At 42.4% G+C, this 20,989-nt stretch overlaps 1 protein-coding gene and 1 long non-coding RNA gene across 2 annotated transcripts in view; both read right to left on the bottom strand.

Annotated features, from left to right (window-relative positions):
• lrr1 (leucine rich repeat protein 1) overlaps positions 1-3,390 on the bottom strand; it is a 71,560-nt gene extending 68,170 nt beyond the window's left edge. The window contains exon 1 of the mRNA XM_043697350.2: positions 3,298-3,390. The gene's annotated coding sequence lies outside the window, so the exon portion shown is untranslated. The remainder of the gene's footprint in view (positions 1-3,297) is intronic.
• A 3,508-nt stretch (positions 3,391-6,898) lies between these two features.
• On the bottom strand, positions 6,899-16,667 carry LOC148149383 (uncharacterized). The gene is made up of 3 exons (XR_015757756.1): positions 16,414-16,667; positions 13,513-13,611; positions 6,899-7,126 (listed from the first exon to the last, which is right to left on the bottom strand). It is a non-coding gene; the product is annotated as an uncharacterized LOC148149383 (long non-coding RNA).
• Between the last annotated feature and the right edge of the window lie 4,322 nt (positions 16,668-20,989).

Raw genomic sequence — 20,989 nt, 5'->3', positions numbered from 1 at the left:
ATCAAATGTTCAAATAGACGTTCAATTCAAAACTTTATATGACTCAGGTGACCAACCAAACTGAGCTGATTTATTATCTTGATTAGATTGCATGCATTTAAGGTGAGAGAAAATTCAAAGGAGATGTGAGGGGCAAGTTGCTTTCTCTTTTACACACAGAATGATAGGAGTCTGGAGGGCGCTGCCAGGGATGGTGGTGGAGGCAGATGTGACAGTGGTATTTAAGAGACTTTTAGATAAGCACATGAATATTCAAGGAATGGAGGTATATGGACAAAGGGCCGGCAGAAGGGATTTTAGTTTAATTGTCGGCATGTTCGGCACAACATCGTAGGCCGAAGGGCCCATTCTTGTACGTTCTATCACGTTTTCCCACATTATACTCCATTTGTCAGATCTTTATCAATTCAAACTCTATCTCTTTGCAGCCTCCTTGTGACCTATTGACAACTTTCTTACATATCTTTACATAATCAGCAAATGTAGAAACTATGTCCTCACTCATTCATCCAAGTCATTTATAGAAAGTGTAACCGGTTGAGGGCCCAGCAATGATCCCTGTGGCACAATTATGACAATTTGCCCAATAGAAAGTGACCCATTCATGCCAATTCGTTCTGCTATAAACTAGGCAATCTACTGGAGGACTACAGAGATCTCAGAGGGTCTTAGGGCAAAAGAGGCTAGAGTTGATCAAAGGATGAGATTACAAAAAAAGATTTGAAAACAAGAGATTTTTAAAATTAAGGTGAGTAGATGCCAGAAAGGGGGTCAATGAAGATAAACAAGTACAGGGCTGATGGGTGATGAATATTTAGGACTTGGTGCAAATTAGAATCTATTTTAAGCCTCACATAGGCAATTAGACAAAATTAATGGGGAATTGAAACTCAAATTCTTACAATGCACTATTGAATAATGCTAATGTATTGTTTTACTATGCTATCCAGCAGCCAGAGAGATTAATTGTTGAGATTTATGTTAAATCACAAAATCAAAGATGGTAACACTAAAACAAATCAAAGTTAAAGCTCTACATTCTCTTTCAAGATAGCAATTCCTTCAAAATTTGAGCCATTGATTACTATCTACAGCATTGGATTTAATTACAATGATTTCTAATGAAGATATGAAGTTTGTGAATTTCCAGTCTTTCAACTGTACAAAAAACTTTGTAAAATTTTAAAATGGAATGTACTATGTTTTGAAAATGTCATTCAAGTGTTTTACAAAAATAAACTTTCTAAACATATAGCCTATGGATCTACAAATGAATTAAAGAATTATTCAGTATGTTTCAAAAATACACACTTTAATGCTGCAAATGAATTTAAGCTTCTAAGGAGAACATTCTTCGGCTGAAGAGTCCTTTCCAGGACACAATATAGAGTCATAGAGATGTACAGCATGGATACAGACCCTTCAGTCCAACCTGTCCATGCCGATCAGATATCCCAATCCAATCTAATCCCACCAATCCTATATCCCTCCAAACCCTTCCTATTCATATACCCATCCAAATGCCTCTTAAATGTTGCAATTGTACCAGCCTCCACCACATCCTCTGGCAGCTCATTCCATACACGTACCACACTCTGCGTGAAAAAGTTGCCCCTTAGGTCTCTTATTTCTTTCCCCCCTCACCCTGACAGGTATTAGAAAATATCCAGCATAGCAGCTTAACACCTATTATCTAAAAGGTGCCAGTTTAGATAGAGAATATTAGCAAAAGCAATTCATCGAGGAAAGCACTGTCAAGCCCAATCTGCCATCATCGAATATCTATTTGAAAAACTTAGTAGATAGCAATTAGAATGGAAACCCTGGTTGATGCTCCTTTTGCTATCCAAGCAGCACACAAGTAATTTGCAGGCTCCTATCACTGCTCTGTTATCAATTACAAACGAGGCTCAAATTCTTGAGCAATAAATTCAATGAAACATAAACCATTTTTAAAAGTGTAGTTAACACAAGTATTCCTTATTCATGCATTTCCATATTTGTAAATATTGGCACTGCATTGAAGCACTTTCCTGATGGATGGTTTTGTAGATCTCATGGTGAGACGATGAAAGGAGGAGACAGCATGATAGAGTAAAAGCACTTACCAAAATTGCTACAATTTATTAAAATAGATCAGTTGGGATTGCCATTTGAAAATGTCCACTGGTGAATGTAAAGTTATCAATGGTACTTGACCAATAAGATGTTTTTTTTCTTTTCATCCATTTGTTACTACTTTTGATCAAACCAATCTATTTGAACATTTTGAAATTTGCTATTGAAAACAGATATTTTAAGTAGACATATTTGATCTGGCTAGCTCATTCCAGGGATACCATCACCTCCCAGCAAAACAAAATCCTATCTATGGCACTCCATGTTGAAGAAGACAACAGCTGACAAAAGCCTATCCCATCAAAACTTCTAGGTTATGTGGCCAAATGCATTTGCCTGTCAAAGGCAAACCATGTAGGGAATACAAAGTTAAAAATCACACAACACCAGGTTATAGTCCAACAGGTTTATTTGGGAGCACTAGCTTTCAAAGGGCTGCTCCTTTATCAGGTGGTTGTCAGCCAACCACCTGATAAAGGAGCAGCACTCCAAAGGCTAGTACTTCCAAATAAACCTGTTGGACTATAACCTGGTGTTGTGTGATTTTTAACTTTGTGCACCACAGTCCAACACCAGCACCTCCAAACCTTGTAGGGAATTGTTTTAGATTACATTAGATTAGATTAGATTACTCACAGTGTGGAAACAGGCCCTTCGGCCCAACAAGTCCACACCGACCCGCCGAAGCGTAACCCACCCATACCCCTACATTTACCCCTTTACCTAACACTACGGCCAATTTAGCATGGCCAATTCACCTGACCTGCACATCTTTGGACTGGGATAGTCTTATGCGTGGAAAATATCTTGGATTACTGAATAAATCATTAGAATGCAACTTCTGCTTTAACTTCTATTTTCCGAAGTTTGACAGAAAACAAAGGCCAAATACGTGGGCGGGGCAAATCCAACTCCGTTTAAGAAGCAGAATTCGACGGAAATCAATGGCGAGAAAACAAACTTTCGGTTCCGGAGCTCCACAGATAATCATGCAGCATGAAGTACGCCAGAGTTTTAAACAAGACAAGACTTCCTCAGCACTCTCAGGGCCGCTTGTTCACAGACGGGCCAGACACACCCACATCCGCTATAGAGGTGGCCCCCTAACCTCTCCAAAACGACCAGCGGGGAATGGCAGCCACTTCCCCATCTCCAGGTTACACAGGCTCCACCACTTACCCTAAAAAAGAGAGTCCAAATGAATAGAGGCTGACTCCCGAGTGAACTCAGCTCGACATCCCGCGGAGGCAACCGACAACATTCAGGAAACCCGCCTCAGCCACACCTCAATACGGGTCCTTCCTATTGGCTCAGCCTGGAGCCAATAGGAACCGCAGGAGATCGGAAGACAATACCTCCAGAATCCGCGGGCGGCGCTGTGGTGCCACAGCCAGTTTACAATACCCCAGCTGCTGGAAACCCAAAATAAAATTGGAAATTCGGGATATTTGCAGCAGGAGTAGCCTTTTGAGGCCGACTAGCCTCCTCCGCCTTTCATTAAGATCATGGCTAATCCATCCATTGTCTCAGCATCTCCTACCTGCATTATCCCCATAACCCTTAATTCCCCTACCATGCAAAAACCCATCCAACTGTGTCTTGAATATTTTTAGTGAAGCTGTTTCCTTTGGCACAGAATTCCATATATTCACTACTCTCTGGGAAAAACAGTTAGTTCCTCATCACCTCTGTCCTAAACCTACTTCCCCTAATCTTGAGGCCATGTCCACTAGCCCCAGTGGAAACAACTTGCTTGCCTCTGTCCTGTCGATCCCTTTCATAATTTTATGTTTCTATAAGATCCCCTCTCATTCTTCTAAACTCTAGCGAGTACAGTCCCAGGTAGCTCAACCTCTCCTCATAGGGTTACCTCCTCATCTCCAGAATCAACCTTGTGAACCTCCTCTATACTGCCTACAAAGCCAGTATATCCCTCCTCAAGTAAGGAGACCAGGACTGTGTACAATACTCCAGATGCGCCTCACCAACACCTTGCACAATTGCAGTAGAACCTCCCTGCTGTTAAATTCAATCCCTCCAGCAATGAAAGCCAATATTCCATTTGCCTTCCTGATTACCAATGCACCTGTAAATGAACTTGTAGCGATTCATGAACGAGTTCATCTGCACAACAGCATGTTGCAATTTTTCACCATTTAAATAATACTTTGACCTATTATTTTTACTTCCAAAGTGGATAACCTTACATTTACCAACATTGTACTTCATCTGCCAGACTTTTGCCCACTCACTTAACCTATCTAAATCTCAGACCCTTCTGCAGATCCTTTACATCCTTTGCACAGTTTGCCTTTCCACTCAATTTCGTGTCATCAGCAAACTTGGATACATTACACTCGATCTCGTCTTCAAACCATTTATATATATTACAAACAATTGCAGCACCCCACTCTCCACTGATCTCCAACCAAAGAAACACCCATTTATCCCAACTCACTGCTTTCTATTGGTTAACTGTCCTCTATCCATGGTTGTACATATCCCATAATTCCACGCATTCTTATCTTATGGATGTGTCCTTAATGCGGCACCTTATTGAATGCCTTCTGAAATTCCAAGTGTATAACATCCACCTGTTCCCCTCCATCCACCACACTTGTTACATCCTCAAAGAGCTCCAGTAAGTTTGTAAAACACAGCTTTCCCTACTGAATCCATGTTGCATCTGCCTGATGGAACCCTTTCCATCCAGATGTCTCATTATTTCTTCTTTAATGATAGTCTCCAGCATTTTCCCAACTGCAGATGTTAAGCTAACTGGCCTATAATTATTGGCTTTTTTCTACACCTTTTTTAAACAGCAGTATGACATTCACTGTCATCCAGTCCACTGAGACCTGCCCGGACTCCAGTGAACTTTGATAAATTATCATGAATGCATCTACTATAACTTCCACCATTTCTTTCAGCATCCTGGAATGCATTCCATGAGGACCAGGGGACTTATCTACCTTTAGACCATCAAGTTTGCTCAACACTCCCCCTTTCGTGATAACAATTTAATTGAAGTCTCCACCTCCCATCTTATCCATAACATTATTCTTTGACATGTCAGATGCATCTTCCACTATGAAGACTGACACAAAATAGTCATTCAAGGCCGCGGCTGTTTCAGCATTACCCAATATTAATTCCCCTTTCTCATCCTGCAAGAGACCTATGTCCACTTTAGTCACCCTTTTTTGTTTTAGATTAGATTCTCTACAGTGTGGAAACAGGCTCTTCAGCCCAACCAGTCCACACCAGCCCTCTGAAGAGTAACCTACCCAGATCCATTTCCCTCTGACTAATGCACCTAGCACTATGGGCAATTTACCTAACCTGCACATCTTTGGACTGTGGGAGGAAACCCATGCAGACACGGGGAGAATGTGCAAACTCCACACAGATAGTCACCCAAGGCTGGAATCGAACCTGGGACCCTGGTGCTGTGAGGCAGCAGTGCTAAACACTGAGCCACCGTGGTTTTATATATTTTTAAAACTTTTTCCTAACTGTTTTATATTCTGTACTAGTTCGCATTCTTAACCTATCTTGCCTTTCTTTATCTGTAACCCCCATCCCAAAAACCAAGAACAGCAGCAATAGAGATGAATTTAAAGTTTCAGCTATAAGTCGGCTGGTTCTGATGAAAGGCGATAGAATTAAACTGGAACATTCTCTGGCGATTCCTTGTCTTAATTCTCTCACAGTCCAAAGATGTGCAGGTTAGGTGAAATGGCCATGCTAAGTTGCCTAGTAGTTTCCAGGGATGTGCTGGGTAGTTATATTTAGCCATGGTAAGTGTGGGATTATGTGAATGAGAAGAGAAGTGGGTCTGAATGGGATGCTCTTTGGATGGTCAGTGCGGACACAATGGGTCAAATGACCTCTTTCTGCACTGTAGGAATTCTATGATTCTAATTAACTAGCTAGGGTGCTCAAGTGTCATCAAACAAAAATAAGCATTCCCTTTTTAGAAGCACATAACTGATAGAGATCCTCAGTACAAACAAATAAATAAATATTCATGGGCTTGTTAGGTGTGCAGAAAGTGGCAAATGAATTTGAACTTGGAGGAGTGTGAATATAAATAAAGAATAGTATCTGCTGTAGAGTTCTGGTTTACAATCAGTTATTTTCTGATCTTTAAGCGGTTCAAATCACTTCAAGACCCCTGGGTTCTGGATGCTGGACTTATTTAGGGAATGTGAAATGAAGAGGTAGTATACAGATGTTTCAGGGCAAAAGAATATGCATTTATTTAAAATACAAAAGGTAATTATAATTAGAAACTAGGTAATGCAATAAATCAAGGAAATTAACACAATCAACTAGACAGAGAACAGTAATACCTTAAAAATGCTATTAACAAGAATAACAATATTAAAACTCCATCCTACTGACACACACATGAAAACAACAGTGTTTAATTTCAGACTCTTTAATGAGAATCCCTAGACTTGGGGTCCCAATGCACAGTCACCACCCACCTTCCCCTCCCTGCTAGCTAGATCGGAAACATGGGATCTTGGGAGTTTAAGCTCACCACTGAGAAACATGGTTTTGAAGTGTGCCTGGCAGTTCCCACTTGCCATATCCAGATCCTCAATGTAGACTTTGGATTGCGAAGGCTTTTCAGTTTGGGTTGAGTCTGCTGATGCGGTAAGGTGCATATTGGATGCCTCGGATAAGTACCTGGTTTTCTTTACTCTCTGCTGGTTTTGTGGGCCTGGTTTTCACCCCAGGTTGTGTCTGAGGACTTGTGGTTGGTTGTTTTTCAAAGCTGTCAGTTTTTAATTTTGTTGATCGTGGTTGGTTGCTGAGGTTCTTACCATCGGTTCTCTTGGTTCAGAACAGGCTGTGTCTCATGGCTCTTGTTTGGATAGTGGTTGGCTGCCCCCTCTTGGATGTCTCTTGTTCTGATGAGGCCATTGGTTTGGCTTTCTTGTTGTCAGTTCGACCTCTGTGGCTCTTGGTTCCAAAGCTGCTTGTTGGGGATGGAAACCTGTGGGTAAGATGTTTGTGGTCGATGGGCCACTCAAAATGATGAATTTACAAGAAACAGACAATAAATGAAGCATGCTGGGAACTTGAGAGAAGCCTTGACCAAAATGACTGTGCTAATAAACATGCTACAGAATCCAGACAGGCTGCTGCTGCAGACAGTATGTTAATTAATCCAGAAGCTGCAGACAATATAATATACTTGAATTTGAACCGAATATATCAACCTGAATGCTATCCCCAGCACAATTGGAACCTCGAGTTGTTTGCCAGACAGGGGCGCCTCACACCCTTATTTGGAGAGGGCTACCTGACCTATGTGCACCTAACACCTCCAGGAATGGATGCCCAAGGACCTCCCTGCCAGGGTCTGATCAATAGGGGTGATTGAGCCCTGATCGATCTACTGGAGGACACTAAAGACCCTCTCAAAAGGGTTGGAACAACCATTAAGTATAAGAATCGCTGCAACACCATCCTCAGGGCAGTAACTTGAGGTCAACCACTGTGAAGAGAAAACACCCCTGGGACCACCACATGGATCAAGGCCAAGATCTAGTGTGATGGTATACGATCATCCAGAGTTAAGTTAAAGCACAAGATAGTTGATTAGATTTATAAGTATAAATTGTTGGTTTATCGTGTATTTTGTTGCTATATATTAACTGTGTTAAATAAATAAATACATTGTTTGTTATTATTAAGAGTCAACTCGCAGTTTCTTTGCTAGATATGGGAGTTAAACATATTGTGTGGCAGGCACAACATGTTCATGCAGAAGCTTGTTGTTGAAAAAGGCCATTTCAGGTGAGATTAGGGCTGGCAGTTATAAATTGATGTTCTGTTCTGAAGTTAATTGGCCTTCTGATGGTTAGAGTATGCATGAATGGATTTTGATCGAGTTTGAATGTTCAAAATCTCTATGGGCCCCAGACTGTCTGCGCTGTGTGTAAAAGTTCAAAGTGTAAAAAGCTGTCTCAGACTAGGGTCTTTTGGTTTCGGTCAATTGTTCTTTTAGAGAAGATTTGTAAATTGGGATTCCAGGCTAACCAATAGTTCCTGACAGCAATCACTATTCCCGGGCTGCTGGACTCATTCCAGCTTTCACTTCTGTTATAAAAAGTTTTGAAAGTCCAAGACTCTGTGAAAAATCCAGGGTTTTGTCCGTATGTTTTAATACCGGGGATTCTTGCTCAATCTTACACTACCGAGTCCTAAAGGGATAAGGAGCGCTTGATAAATGTCACTAACTACTGGAGGCCCATTATGATTGAACCCATGCTACTTCGCCAGTTTACAAAGATCATGGCTAAAAGATTAAGTGAGGCAGTTCACATAAATCCTAGGCAGAAGTGTTTTTTTTTAAGCTTGACTCCAGACTTTAACAAAAACACCACAGACATGGAAAATATTATGAAAGGCACCAAAAAAAAAAACCCAGAAAGGATCTCACAGTTATTTTTGTTGATCTTGCAAGGGCATTTGACTCAGTCAGTCATAAACTACTCACTAAAGTACTACAGGTGTCTGCCTGTTGAAAAAAATTCATACAGCTAATCAATGATTTACGTACAGATAATACAACTGTAATTGAAGGCAACTGGTTGAAAAATAACCCAATAAAAATTGAGACTGGAGTCAAGCAGGGAACACCCTATCTCCAAAATGCTTTAACATTGTGCTGGATCTGGAGTTGTGCACCCTAGAGAAAGTTAATTCAGGAGTGGCCATGATAGTTAATTGTCAAAGGATTAAATGTTTTGTTTTGACTTTCGCTGATGATCTTGCCCTTGTGAGTGAATGGAGAAAAATCTCAGAATTGTCCAGTCAGATTGTGATAACACTGGTCTCACAATCAATGTCTCTAAGACCAAAGGCTTCCATTTTATTTATAAAGAGATTACCTTTTCATGTAATAGCAGAAAGAACACGAATGCTAAGAATTGAATATATTACCCCAGGAGAAACGGAGAAACGGAAAGAGAGACCTGGGAGTCTGGATTGACTTATGGGCAGGTGTTGAGGGAGATTAGGAAGAGAGGCTCAAGAACTGACTTTCAAAGCCTGGAAACCGCCGATCTTAGACCAATGTAAAAGACTGAACTCTTAAGCATGCATATTTCCCCAAGGTTGTATTACCACTTGATCCTTATTGAAACATTCCCAGAAAACACTTTGTAAACAGGATCTAATAATCCGATAACTCAACCAAACATATTTTACATCTCTCACCATAAGCAACTGATGGTCTTCTATATGCTAGAAACAGAGATGGGGGACTAGGTATGCCAAAACTAGAAGTTCAAATCCCGGAGCAATTATTTGAAAATAGGAGTCACTGGAGGCATCCACAGCCGTAGTGATAGAGGCTTCATTCCAGTTCTTTCGAAAGAATAAATTGGACAGAATGAAAAGACTATGCAAGCTCAAGGTCCTGCTGGAAATTGAGACCTTTCAAGAGCAAGATAAGCATAACCTTACAATAGAACAAAGAAAATTACAGCACAGGAACAGGCCCTTCAGCCTTCCAAGCCTGTGCCAATGTAGATCCTCTATCTAAACCTGTCGCCTACTTTCTAAGTATCTGTATCCCTCTGCTCCCTGTCCATTCATGTATCTGTCTAAATATACCTTAAATGACACTATCAAGCCCCCCTCCGCTGGCAACGCGTTCCAGGCACCCACGACCCTCTGCATAAAAAACCTTCCATGCATATCTCTTTTAAACTTTTCTCCTCGCACCTTGAACTCGTGACTCCTAGTAATTTAATTCCCCACTCTAGGAAAAAACTTCTTGCTATCCTCCCAGTCCATAAGTCAAGCTGATCCTGAACAAATATTGACAAAGCATGGTTACTGACTAGCTACAAGGCATGGATAGAGTGTGAACTGATAAAATGGTTGGAACTAAAAGGGTAGGGATCTGGGATCAATTATTATAAAAGTTGTAAGATCACAAATCAAAACATCGTATGACATCAAATCTTCAAGGCTAATCAATAGCTGGTTATTGCAGTGTAATCTATACCTCATGAGGACTACGCTATCAAGCAGATGCTCAGACATGCATAAAGAGTGTCAGAAATGTGAGGCTTCACTAGAAACATTAGCTCACATTTCTGGAAACTGTCCATTTGTTAGAAAGGCACAGATAAAACGTCACAATCAGGTTGTAATGAAATGACATCAATATGTCTATAAATATGCTTCGATGACATTCATTGAAACATGGCGAAAAGACACAGGTGGATTGTTTTGGAAACTCGACATAATATTTAAGAAAAACCAAGTGACTGTGGGCGGTGGACCCATTGCAGTTCAGTTCGAGAATCACAAGAAAGCAATAGAAAAAGCTTGGGTTGAGAAAGTAAATATAAATGTCTTAACCAGGAAATAAAGGAACTGACAGAAGTATACTTTGATATACTAAGGGTGCATGCGAGAAGTGGCTCAAGATGAATAACATCCTCATGCATACAGTCATAGAGGTGTACAGCACGGAAACAGACCATTCAGTCCAACTTATCCATGTCGACCAGATATTCCAACCTAATCTAGTCCCACCTGCTGGCAACCTGGCCCATATCCCTCCAAACCCTTCCTATTCATATAACCACCCAGATGCCTTTTAAATGTTGTAATTGTACTAGCCTCCACCACTTCCTCTGGCAGCTCATTCCATACACGCATGAAAAAGTTGCCCCTTAGATCTCTTTTATATCTTTTCCGTCTCACCCTAAACCTATGCCCTCTAGTTCTGGACTCCCAGACCCCAGGGGAAAAGACTTTGTCTATTTATCCAGCCATTCCCCTCATGATTTTATAAACCTCTATAAGGTCACCCCTCAGCCTCTGACGATCCAGGGGAAACAGCCCTAGCCTATTCAACCTCTCCCTATAGCTCAGATCCTCCAACCCTGGCAACATCCTTGTAAATCTTTTCTAAATCCTTTCAAGTTTCACAACATCCTTTCGATAGGAAGGAGACCAGAATTGCACGCAATATTCCAACAATGGCCATATCAATTTTTGATAAGGGATATTTTATAAGGGACAGCATTACAGCTGTGCTGAGGGAGGATATTCCTGGAAATACATCCAGGGAAATTATTTGGGTGGAACTGAGAAATAAGAAAGGGATGATTACCTTATTGGGATTGTATTATAGACCCTCTAATAGTCAGAGGGAAATTGAAAAACAAATTTGTAAGGAGATCTCAGTTATCTGTAAGAATAATAGGGTGGTTATGGTAGGGGATTTTAACTTTCCAAACATCGACTGGGACTGCCATAGTGTTAAGGGTTTAGATGGAGAGGAGTTTGTTAAGTGTGTACAAGAAAATTTTCTGATTCAGTATACTAGAGAAGGTGCAAAACATCACCTATTCTTGGGAAATAAGGCAGGGCAGGTGACTGAGGTGTCAGTGGGGGAGCACATTAAGGCCAGCAACCATAATTCTATTAGATTTAAAATAGTGATGGAAAAGGATAGATCAGATTTAAAAATTGAAGGTCTAAATTGGAGAAAGGCCAATTTTAACGATATTAGGCAAGCACTTTCAAAAGCCGATTGGGGGCAAATGTTCACAGGTAAAGGGACGGCTGGAAAATGGGAAGCCTTCAGAAATGAGATAATGAGAATCCAGAGAAAGTATATTCCTGTCAGGGTGAAAGGGAAGGCTGGTAGGTATAGGGAATGCTGGATAACTAAAGAAATTGAGGGTTTGGTTAAGAAAAAGAAGGAAGCATATGTAAGGTATAGACAGGATAGATCGAGTGAATCCTTAGAAGAGTATAAAGGCAGTAGGAGTATACTTAAGAGGGAAATTAGGAGGGCAAAAAGGGGACATGAGATAGCTTTGGCAAATAGAGTTAAGGAGAATCCAAAGGGTTTTTACAAATACATTAAGGACAAAAGTATAACTAGGGAGAGAATGGGGCCCTCAAACATCAGCAAGGCGGTCTTTGTGTGGAGCCGCAGAAAATGGGGGAGATACTAAACGAGTATTTTGCTTCAGTATTTACTGTGGAAAAGGACATGGAAGATATAGAATGTGGGGAAATAGATGGTGACATCTTGCAAAAATGTCCATATTACAGAGGAGGAAGTGCTGGATGTCTTGAAATGCATAAAAGTGGATACATCCCCAGGACCTGATCAGGTGTACCCTAGAGCTCTGTGGGAAGCTAGGGAAGTGATTGCTGGGTCTCTTACTGAGATACTTGTATCATCGATAGTCACAGATGAGGTGCCGGAAGACTGGAAGTTGGCTAACATGGTGCCAATGTTTAAGAAAGGTGATAAGGATATGCCAGGGAACTATAGACCAGTGAGCCTGACCTCAGTGGTGGGCAAGTTATTGAAGGGAATCCTGAGGGACAGGATGTACATGTATTTGGAAAGGCAAGGACTGATTAGGGATAGTCAATATGGCTTTATGAATGGGAAATCATGTCTCACAAACTTGATTGAGTTTTTGAAGAAGTATCAAAGAGAATTGATGAGGGCAGAGCGGTAGATGTGATTTATATGGACTTCAGTAAGGTGTTCAACAAGGTTCCTTGTGGGACACTGGTGAATAAGGTTAGATCTCATGGAATACAGGGAAAGCTCACCATTTGGATACAGAACTGGCTCAAAGGTAGAAGATAGAGGGTGGTGGTGGAGGGTTGTTTTTCAGACTGGATGCCTGTGACCAGTGGAGTGCCACAAGGATTAGTGCTGGGTCCAATACTTTTCATCATCATCATCATCATCACCCTCATGCAGTTCCTCGGAATACAGTGATACAAGTCCTATGATCAGGACTTGTCGAGACTAAACATCTACCTGATGCTTGACCTTTTGAAAATATTTAGCAAAAGGTATAGGATGCCAGGACCAATCTGGCTTTACAGTGTAGATGTTGAACACTTACTCCTTGGTGCCAGAGCACAGTGTAATATTCGAAAACAGTTAACTCAGGGTGTTTTAAATTTGGTGGCGGTTAATAGTGATAATTTGTGGGATAGATGGACAGAAATTTAACTTTCTACTTTGTAAGATCAGGTTGGAGTGCCAACTCAAGTCTGGGGAAGTAACAGTGGGAGTGATTGACATAGTGTCAGTTCCAGGAATACAGTATGTTCTTGGGAATGATTTAGCAGGATCCAAAGTGGGATTGACACCCCTTGTTGTCGAGAAGCCATAGAAAGACCAGGGAACTGAGGAGTTAATATAAAAATACCCTGGAATTTTTCCAGACTGTGTAGTAACAAGATCCCACTATCATAAGTCACAGCACGAACCAAAAACTAAAAAGAAAGACAAAGGAGTTAAGGTTCAGTTAGCGGACATCTGTTTAATGTAATGGTGCAGGAAAAACCTGAACAGTTGTTAATACTTACCCATAGAGTGAGGAATCAAATCCAGATGTCATGGAGTTTGATGTGCTTCAAAATACATTAAAAAATGAGGAAGTCCTTGACGAGTTGAGGAGCTGAAATCTGAATACAGGCTGAGGTAATTAGTTGTAGTCAGAAACAACCATTTAATACATGGTCTTACTAATATTGGCAGCAATAAAATGGCTTCTTAATGCAACTAAAATAACAAATGGCTTCTCAGCTGCAAATTGACAATTCCGCTTAAAGCTGCTTAAAGATGCTAAAAACTGCATTCCTGGACTAACCATAGTGTGCCTCAACAAAGATTACCAGACAATGCTTCTCTTATAGCATAGAAATAACTAAACTAGATAAGACATTACTAGCCACCCTAACTGGCCTTGCAATTGTAGGTGCAAAGAATAGTTTTGTGAGGTGGGGTGCTTGAATGTGGAAAGTAAGCTTGGTTCCCAGGAAATATCATCGGGCTAAGTTGCTGTCAATTAGGTCATTTTATTAAAATTGATTGGTAATTGTCTGAATGTGCTCTGGAATGATGCCCTGTACTTCTCTCAAAAATATATATAAAAATGTCTGTTTTAAGCCATGTGAGCAGTTTCTCCTAAAGACACAGATGTGTTTAACCTCTGTGTTGCTAAACAACATGTGCCTGGCAATAATTAAAGTGTGAAATCTTACAGAACCAGACCAAATTGCGAGTGTTTATTGGCTGATCGTGGAACCGTGAGACACCTCCCATGGGTCAAGATCTTCATCTGGTGCCGGGACCCGGATTCGGAATGGACGGATTGTGGACAGGGGTGTAAGAGCCTTGAGTTCCTATTGAGTGTGGATAAATCAGCCAGCCAGACGTAAGTACTTCAAATCTGGTTGACTTGACCCCTCACTGTTTATTGTCTAAGTCCAGCCCAAAAGGATTGGTCCTGGTAAGAATTCGCAAAAGAAAGGGGTCGAGGACCCTAGGAAGGGTCCTAGAACTTCCACTGAAAGTTTGGGGACCTGTGAATAGGGTCAGAGACCTCCAGGGTCAGGAACCCTAGGAAGTCAGGGACCTTCACTAACAGGTTGGGGACCTGTGAATAGGGTTAGGTACCCTAAAAAGAGGTCAGAGGTCTCAGTGGTCAGGGACCCCAAGAAGTTAGGATCTTCCACAAACAGTTCAGGGACGTGGGCATAGAGTTGGGGACTCTGATTTGGTCAGATTGTCACTGTTTAAATTGATTCCTAAATTGTTCTGTGAAAGATGAAATAAGGAAGTATAACAATACATTATAATGAGATTATCGAGGGTTTCAGAAAGTTGAGAAGGGTTTGCAGAAGTCAGTAGATTATTGTGTGTTGATGGGCTGTTAAACAGTGAAGGTTTTGAGTCGAGATCATAAAAGGAAGGTTGTTTAAGGTGGGCAATAATATAGACAAGATGGAAAATCCGTCTTCTTCATTAGTAAAATTATGTGAGAATTATCCGGAGAAATCTGAAAACCTGCGAAAACTTTCTGGCGGCTTAAATAAGGCATTGGATGATAAGCAGGGGCCACTGGGTGATCCTAAAAGTACTCAGTTGGTTAAATCAGCCCAGCAATTGATTTGGCGATGAAACCTGGGCTCAAAAACAAAATAATTGATTGGACTGTGGCGGTAATTTTGTGATGAAAGCTGCAAAGAATCTGTTTTGCGTTCATGACAGGATACTGCCACCAAATTGGGAATTGAATTAACTAATGATGGTGACATGAAATCTACTGAGGTCCTCAAAAATGAATATGCTCGAGTCAAACGTCAACAGAAACAAAAGGAGAAGTCCCCGGTGACTGGTAAACAAAAAGAACTGTGCAGTTCGATGGTTGGCTTTGGTTTGGGCGCAGGAGACAGCGAAAATTCAGACCCAGATGATTGATGTTCCTGTCTGCACCTCACACTGCCACCACCTCCCCCACCCCACCTATTCCACAAGAGAACCTTAGTGCATCACCCCCCCCCCACAGTTATTCCAAGCCCTGCCAGATCAGCAATTCGAGCGTCCCCAGCACCCCCTGCCTTAACCCTTTCCCCACAGACTGTCCAACCTCCTGCTTATCAAACTGTTGTTCCACCTAATCCTCAAATTCCCATTGTTCCCCTGCTGCCAACCCCTGTACTTTTCCCACCTGGATTTACCCCCGTTAATGCTGCTCTTACTCCCATTCCTCAGGCTCCTGGTAGTTTGGCAACTGCAGCTCGTCCTCAGACATATGCTGCTGCCGTAGCCACACTTGTTTCCCCGCCCCCTCCTCAGTTTACTAACCCTGTTGCTTGGAACACTCGCAGTCAATGAAAATCAAAATCTCGCCAATCTTCTAAAGAACAATTTGTTCAACAATCAGAAACCCCATTGAGTTCCTCTTCGGAGGACTCAGGAGATGAAATAGGCAAAAATGAGGACTGAGATGCTGGAGATTAGAGTCAAGATTACAATGTGATGCTGGAAAAGCACAGCAGGTCCGGCAGCATCTGAGGAGCAGGAAAATCGACGTTCCTGCTGTGCTTTTCCACCACCAATCTAATCTCAGGAGATGAAATACCCGCTCCAGGCATGTTCCCTATGAGAGAACTGCCAAATCCACAGGCTGGCGCTCCCAGTCAAAGCGCCACTATCCTTTTCAACTGCCCCTGGAAGTCCCATGAAATTCTGTCCATTCTCAACAGTTTACTAATTTCCTAAACACCACGACTAAAGTTTTGATGGCACTGCCCAGGGCCTTTGGGCCCTTATTTAACAAATCCTTACCTGCCCAGTTCACTGAACGCATTGGTTACAATGATTTCGCTGCCCTCTCCAAAGCTGTAGCTCAGGATTCAGCAGCGACAGGATGATATCCTTGCTGCTACATTCGCCATACTGGCAAAACCTATTGATCTTACCCGTATCCTCGAGCTTCGCCCTAAAAGTAAGGAGTCTGCTGAAGATTTCCTTGAACGCTTTCGAGAATGCGATGAGTCTTATTCTGGTGTTCGAGCTTGGAATTTCCATGCTGTCAATACTCAATATAACTCCATGTCATTAAACTGTTTATCGCCCTCTGTCACCACAGCAGTCAAGATAAACAACCTGGACTGGGTCGACGCTAATCCTAATCAACTCCACCGTTCTGTTTGTGGAAACATTAGAGCAAAGACAAGGCTCCAACCCGCGTAAAGTCAGAATTTGTTGTCCAGGAAGTGACTTCTCTACAATTACCTGTGCATTACAGTGGCGGCCCTGCGCACATTCGAGGCCATGGTCATGGGCGTAGCCGAGAGGCGCCTCTTAGGCAGCCCCGTCAGGGCTGTTTTAATCATGGCAACCCATATCACTGGGCTTGTGACTGCCTGACCCAAGGCTGCTTTATTTATGACCTCTTCATTGGGCCTCTAACTGCCCTAAAGGGGCAACGGAGGGGGGAACCAAGGAAGCACTTATGGAAATTACCTTCAGGACCCCTATGGCAACTGGGGGAAACTCTCTTATAATAATCACCCTCTGCCACAAACGAGACGCAGAGTCACATATTTTTCACAAAATAACCCCTTTTCCCAATGACTATGTAACTTTTCTTTATTCTGTGTCTTACAAGCAGGAACCCACAGTCTTACTTAAAGTTGAAAACAGATGATATCCCTTTCTGATTGACACAGGGGCCTCAATGCCTTCTGTGAAATCCGACCTGAACCTTCCAATCCCTAAAGAGACAAAGGAATCATCTGGCTTTCAAGGAGAAACTCACAAATGTCCACTTTCTCATCCAGTCCCTATCTATTTCCAAGGCTATACTCTGGAGCACCGCTTTATGATCACTATTACATTACCCTGCAATCTAATGGGATGAGACCTGCTGTGTGCCTTCCAAGTTAAACTCGCTTGCTCCCCTGATGGTGTCCAACCTGATTCTGACTCAGTTGAATGTCAACTGTATATGTCACTAAACTCCAAAGGTGGTCACTTGACCTTGACCCCTAAAGGTCTGGAAGTCTCGTTACCCTTGCTTATGATCGGACAGGCCAAGACAAATCCCTTGAAGATTGCTTTAGAGATGTGATTGATACTGAATGGACTATACAGATCTTGGCTCAGATCACTGGCCCAGAAGGTGAAGCAGATTTTGTTCAATTACCCTCTCACCGGTAGAAACAAGCAGACACCTCAGCCCCCACATCACTTGGAAGGACCTGGGCCCCTTGGTCCATTGTGTAGTCACCAGGGCTGACCCACACTGCTATCAGCTGCAAACATTTCAAGGAGGGATGACTATCCTCTACTATCCAACCCCTACCTCTCACAATGCTACACTCCTGCACCACAAAAGTCGAGACATCCTTGATTTAGTCTACCCTGATGTATGGGTCGAGACATCCTTCCATGTTGGACTCACGGATTGTGAACCCATTCAGATTGCTCTAAAATGGATATTGGGATGGGGAAGTTGACAATAGAAGTGCTGTGGCTCTGTTCAAGAGAATGTGAGTCAGCAGACACGATGAAACCTATAAACTTTACCCGACGCTGTGCAATAAAAGCCTTTTTTTGGAGAGACTACATAGCCCAGGCATTTCAGATAGTAGAGGAGGACAATGACATTAGAACGGTTGGATTCTTCATCCAGACTGGCAACAAGGAGGTTGTCTACATATTGTGTCAGTGCAGACCTACCTGTGAAGATTAGAGACCGCAAATGTTATTCTACCATCCATCTGCCAATACCTCCTTACTGTTTTAATTGATGACTTTCTCCACCAAGGCATTCTGGTCCCTTGCCAATTACCCTGTAACACTCCAATTATGGCTGTCCCAAAACCTGGCAAGCCAGATCAGTATAGACTGGTTCAAGACTTAAGAGCTATGAACGCCATTGTGCAGCCTCTTCATGCCCTGGTCCCAAACCCAGTTCATATCCTAGCCTTGGTATCATCAGATGCTAAATTTTTCACTGTTGTTGACCCGCAACATGCCTTTTTCACTCTGCCTCTTCATGAAGACGGTCAGTACCTATTTGCCTTTCCCTTTAATGGACAGCAGCTAAAGTGAACTTGACTACCTCAAGGTTTCATACACTCTCCAACCCTTTTCTCTCAGGCCTTGCAGAAACAATTGTGATCTCTAATCTTCACAGGTGGGTCTGCAGTGATACAATATGTAGACAACCTCCTTTGCCAGTCTGGATGAAGAATCCAATCGCTCTAATGTCATTGTCCTCCTCTACTATCTGAAACGCCTGGGCTATGTAGTCTCTCCAAAAAAAGGTTTCTATTGCACAGCATCAGGTAAAGTTTATAGGTTTCATCGTGTCTGCTGACTCACACTCTCTTGAACAGAGCCCCAGCACTTCTATTGTCAACTTCCCCGTCCCAATATCTGTGAAACAGGTACGCCAGTGGCTGGGCATGGCCAACTTCTGCTAACAATGGATCCCCATCGCTGCTCTCCACACTAAGATGTTGACCCCATTTACCTTCCACTAAGGGACCTTCGACCTCTCCTCAGAGGCAAAGCAAGCCTTCGATGAACTTAAGCGCCTTGTCACAAGCTTCAGCTTTGGGAAGACCCTCTATGACAGACCCTTCCAACTGTACTGCACTATTCTAGATGACTGTACTTCCTCAGTTCTCACTGAACTACATGGAGATCGACACTGCCCAGTTGCCTAGTTCTCTACTAAACTTGGCTCTGTTGCTTTAGGACATCCCCGTTCCAACCAAAGCCTAACCACTATTTATCTTAGTTTACAGTCCGCAGAAAACCTCACACTTCAGCAGGGCATTGTTATCTACAGTTTTCATGAGGTAATCGACCTGTTGGGACAGTTACAAACTCAACATTTGACTGCTGCTTGCCAAAACCATTATGAGGTTTACCTCCTCAACAATCCCCGACTGACCTTTAAGTACTGTACCACCACTAATCCTGCCGATTTCCTTGCACATTCCCCTTCACTCTAATCTGCTCCTGACCATGATTGTTTTCTCCTCATCAACAAGGACATCCAAATTCATCCAGATCTTTCTGACGCCCCTATCTCAGACCCCGATATCAATATGTTCACTGATGGTAGTTCCTCCACTGGACCATACAGGTACTCACCTTTCAGGTACACAATAGTTAATGACCATTACTCTGTCCTGGAGTCTGCTGCCTTTGAGACTCCCTTTTATGCCCAAAAAGCTGAGCTTTTTAACTCTCATCCGTGCTTGCATCTGGGTCTTCGTGTTAACATTTACACTGACTCTTGATATGCTTTTGAGGTTGTACATGATTTTGCACAACTCTGGAGAAACAGAGGATTTTTGACATCATCTGGTACTCCTATTTCCCACCACCTGCTTGACTTAGATCTTCTAACCGTGCTCCAGCTCCCAAAACAGGTTTCTGTTATCAAATGTGCCACCCATAATACTGGCCAATTCCCCTGTTGACATTGGTAACCATGCTGCTGAGGCTGCAAAACACATCTCTCATGACTGTCTTATGATGTGCCTAAAATGATGAGCCAGACTTAAAGCTCCAACAAGACTTCAGACAAATTAGTATCAACTATTGAAGATATTTTGCCTTAGAGGGGGACGCCTCTGATTCTGAAAGGCAGTTCTGGTCCAAAGCCGACTGTTACTATAATTCTGTTACTAAACTATGGACCACTCCAGCTGGACAGATTTGTATATCTGATACCCTTGCTCTATGGGTAGTCGATTGTCTTCACAATGCTACACACTGTGGTGCTCAATCGACATCTGATCTCCTTTTGACCACCTGGTGACACCCTCGCCTCCAGCAGATGGCCCAATGTGCAGGGCTCGATGCTTCACCTGCCAAGAACACAACCCGGGTAAGGGTGCTCCTTGCCCAGTGGGGCAGACACCCCTCTCTGAAGGGCCTTTCCAAATCCTCCAATTTGACTTCATTGAGTTATAAAAGTGTCAACACTATAAGTACGTTTTGGTTATTGTTGATGTTTTTTTCGAGATGGGTTGAAGCTTACCCACTTTTTATGCTACTGCCAAAACTGTTGTAAATGTCTTACTTAAGGAGATTATTCCCTGCTATGGTACTCCATTTTGCCTGTCTTCAGACAATGGTCCTCATTTTATTGACAACATTATTGAGGAATTATGCTCTCACTTTGGCACCCGCTGCCAACTTCATTGTGCTTATCGCCCACAGGCTGCAGGGCTTGTGGAGTGTTGTAACCAGACTCTGAAAACTAAACTCACCAAATTGACTTCTGAGACAGATCTTTCCTGGGTTAGGTTATTGCCTCTGGTATTGTTTGACCTACGATGCACTTCTTTGGGTAAACCTTGCTTGTCCACAGCCTAAATTGTCTATGGTTGAGCTTTCCACACACCTTGGAATGATGCTTCCTCCCCTTTTCACTTCCATCACATGACTGAGGACATTCTGGGTAATCCAAGATGGAGGATGGGAAAAATTTCTGGCTGTAACAGCTGCTCCCTTTTTGAGGTATTT

The sequence above is a fragment of the Chiloscyllium plagiosum genome, unplaced genomic scaffold (assembly GCF_037043375.1).
Source record: "Chiloscyllium plagiosum isolate Xiang-an unplaced genomic scaffold, Cpla_swu_hap1 HiC_scaffold_8, whole genome shotgun sequence".
In the NCBI taxonomy this organism is placed as follows: domain Eukaryota; kingdom Metazoa; phylum Chordata; class Chondrichthyes; order Orectolobiformes; family Hemiscylliidae; genus Chiloscyllium; species Chiloscyllium plagiosum.
This window is presented reverse-complemented; position numbering and strand designations above follow the sequence as displayed.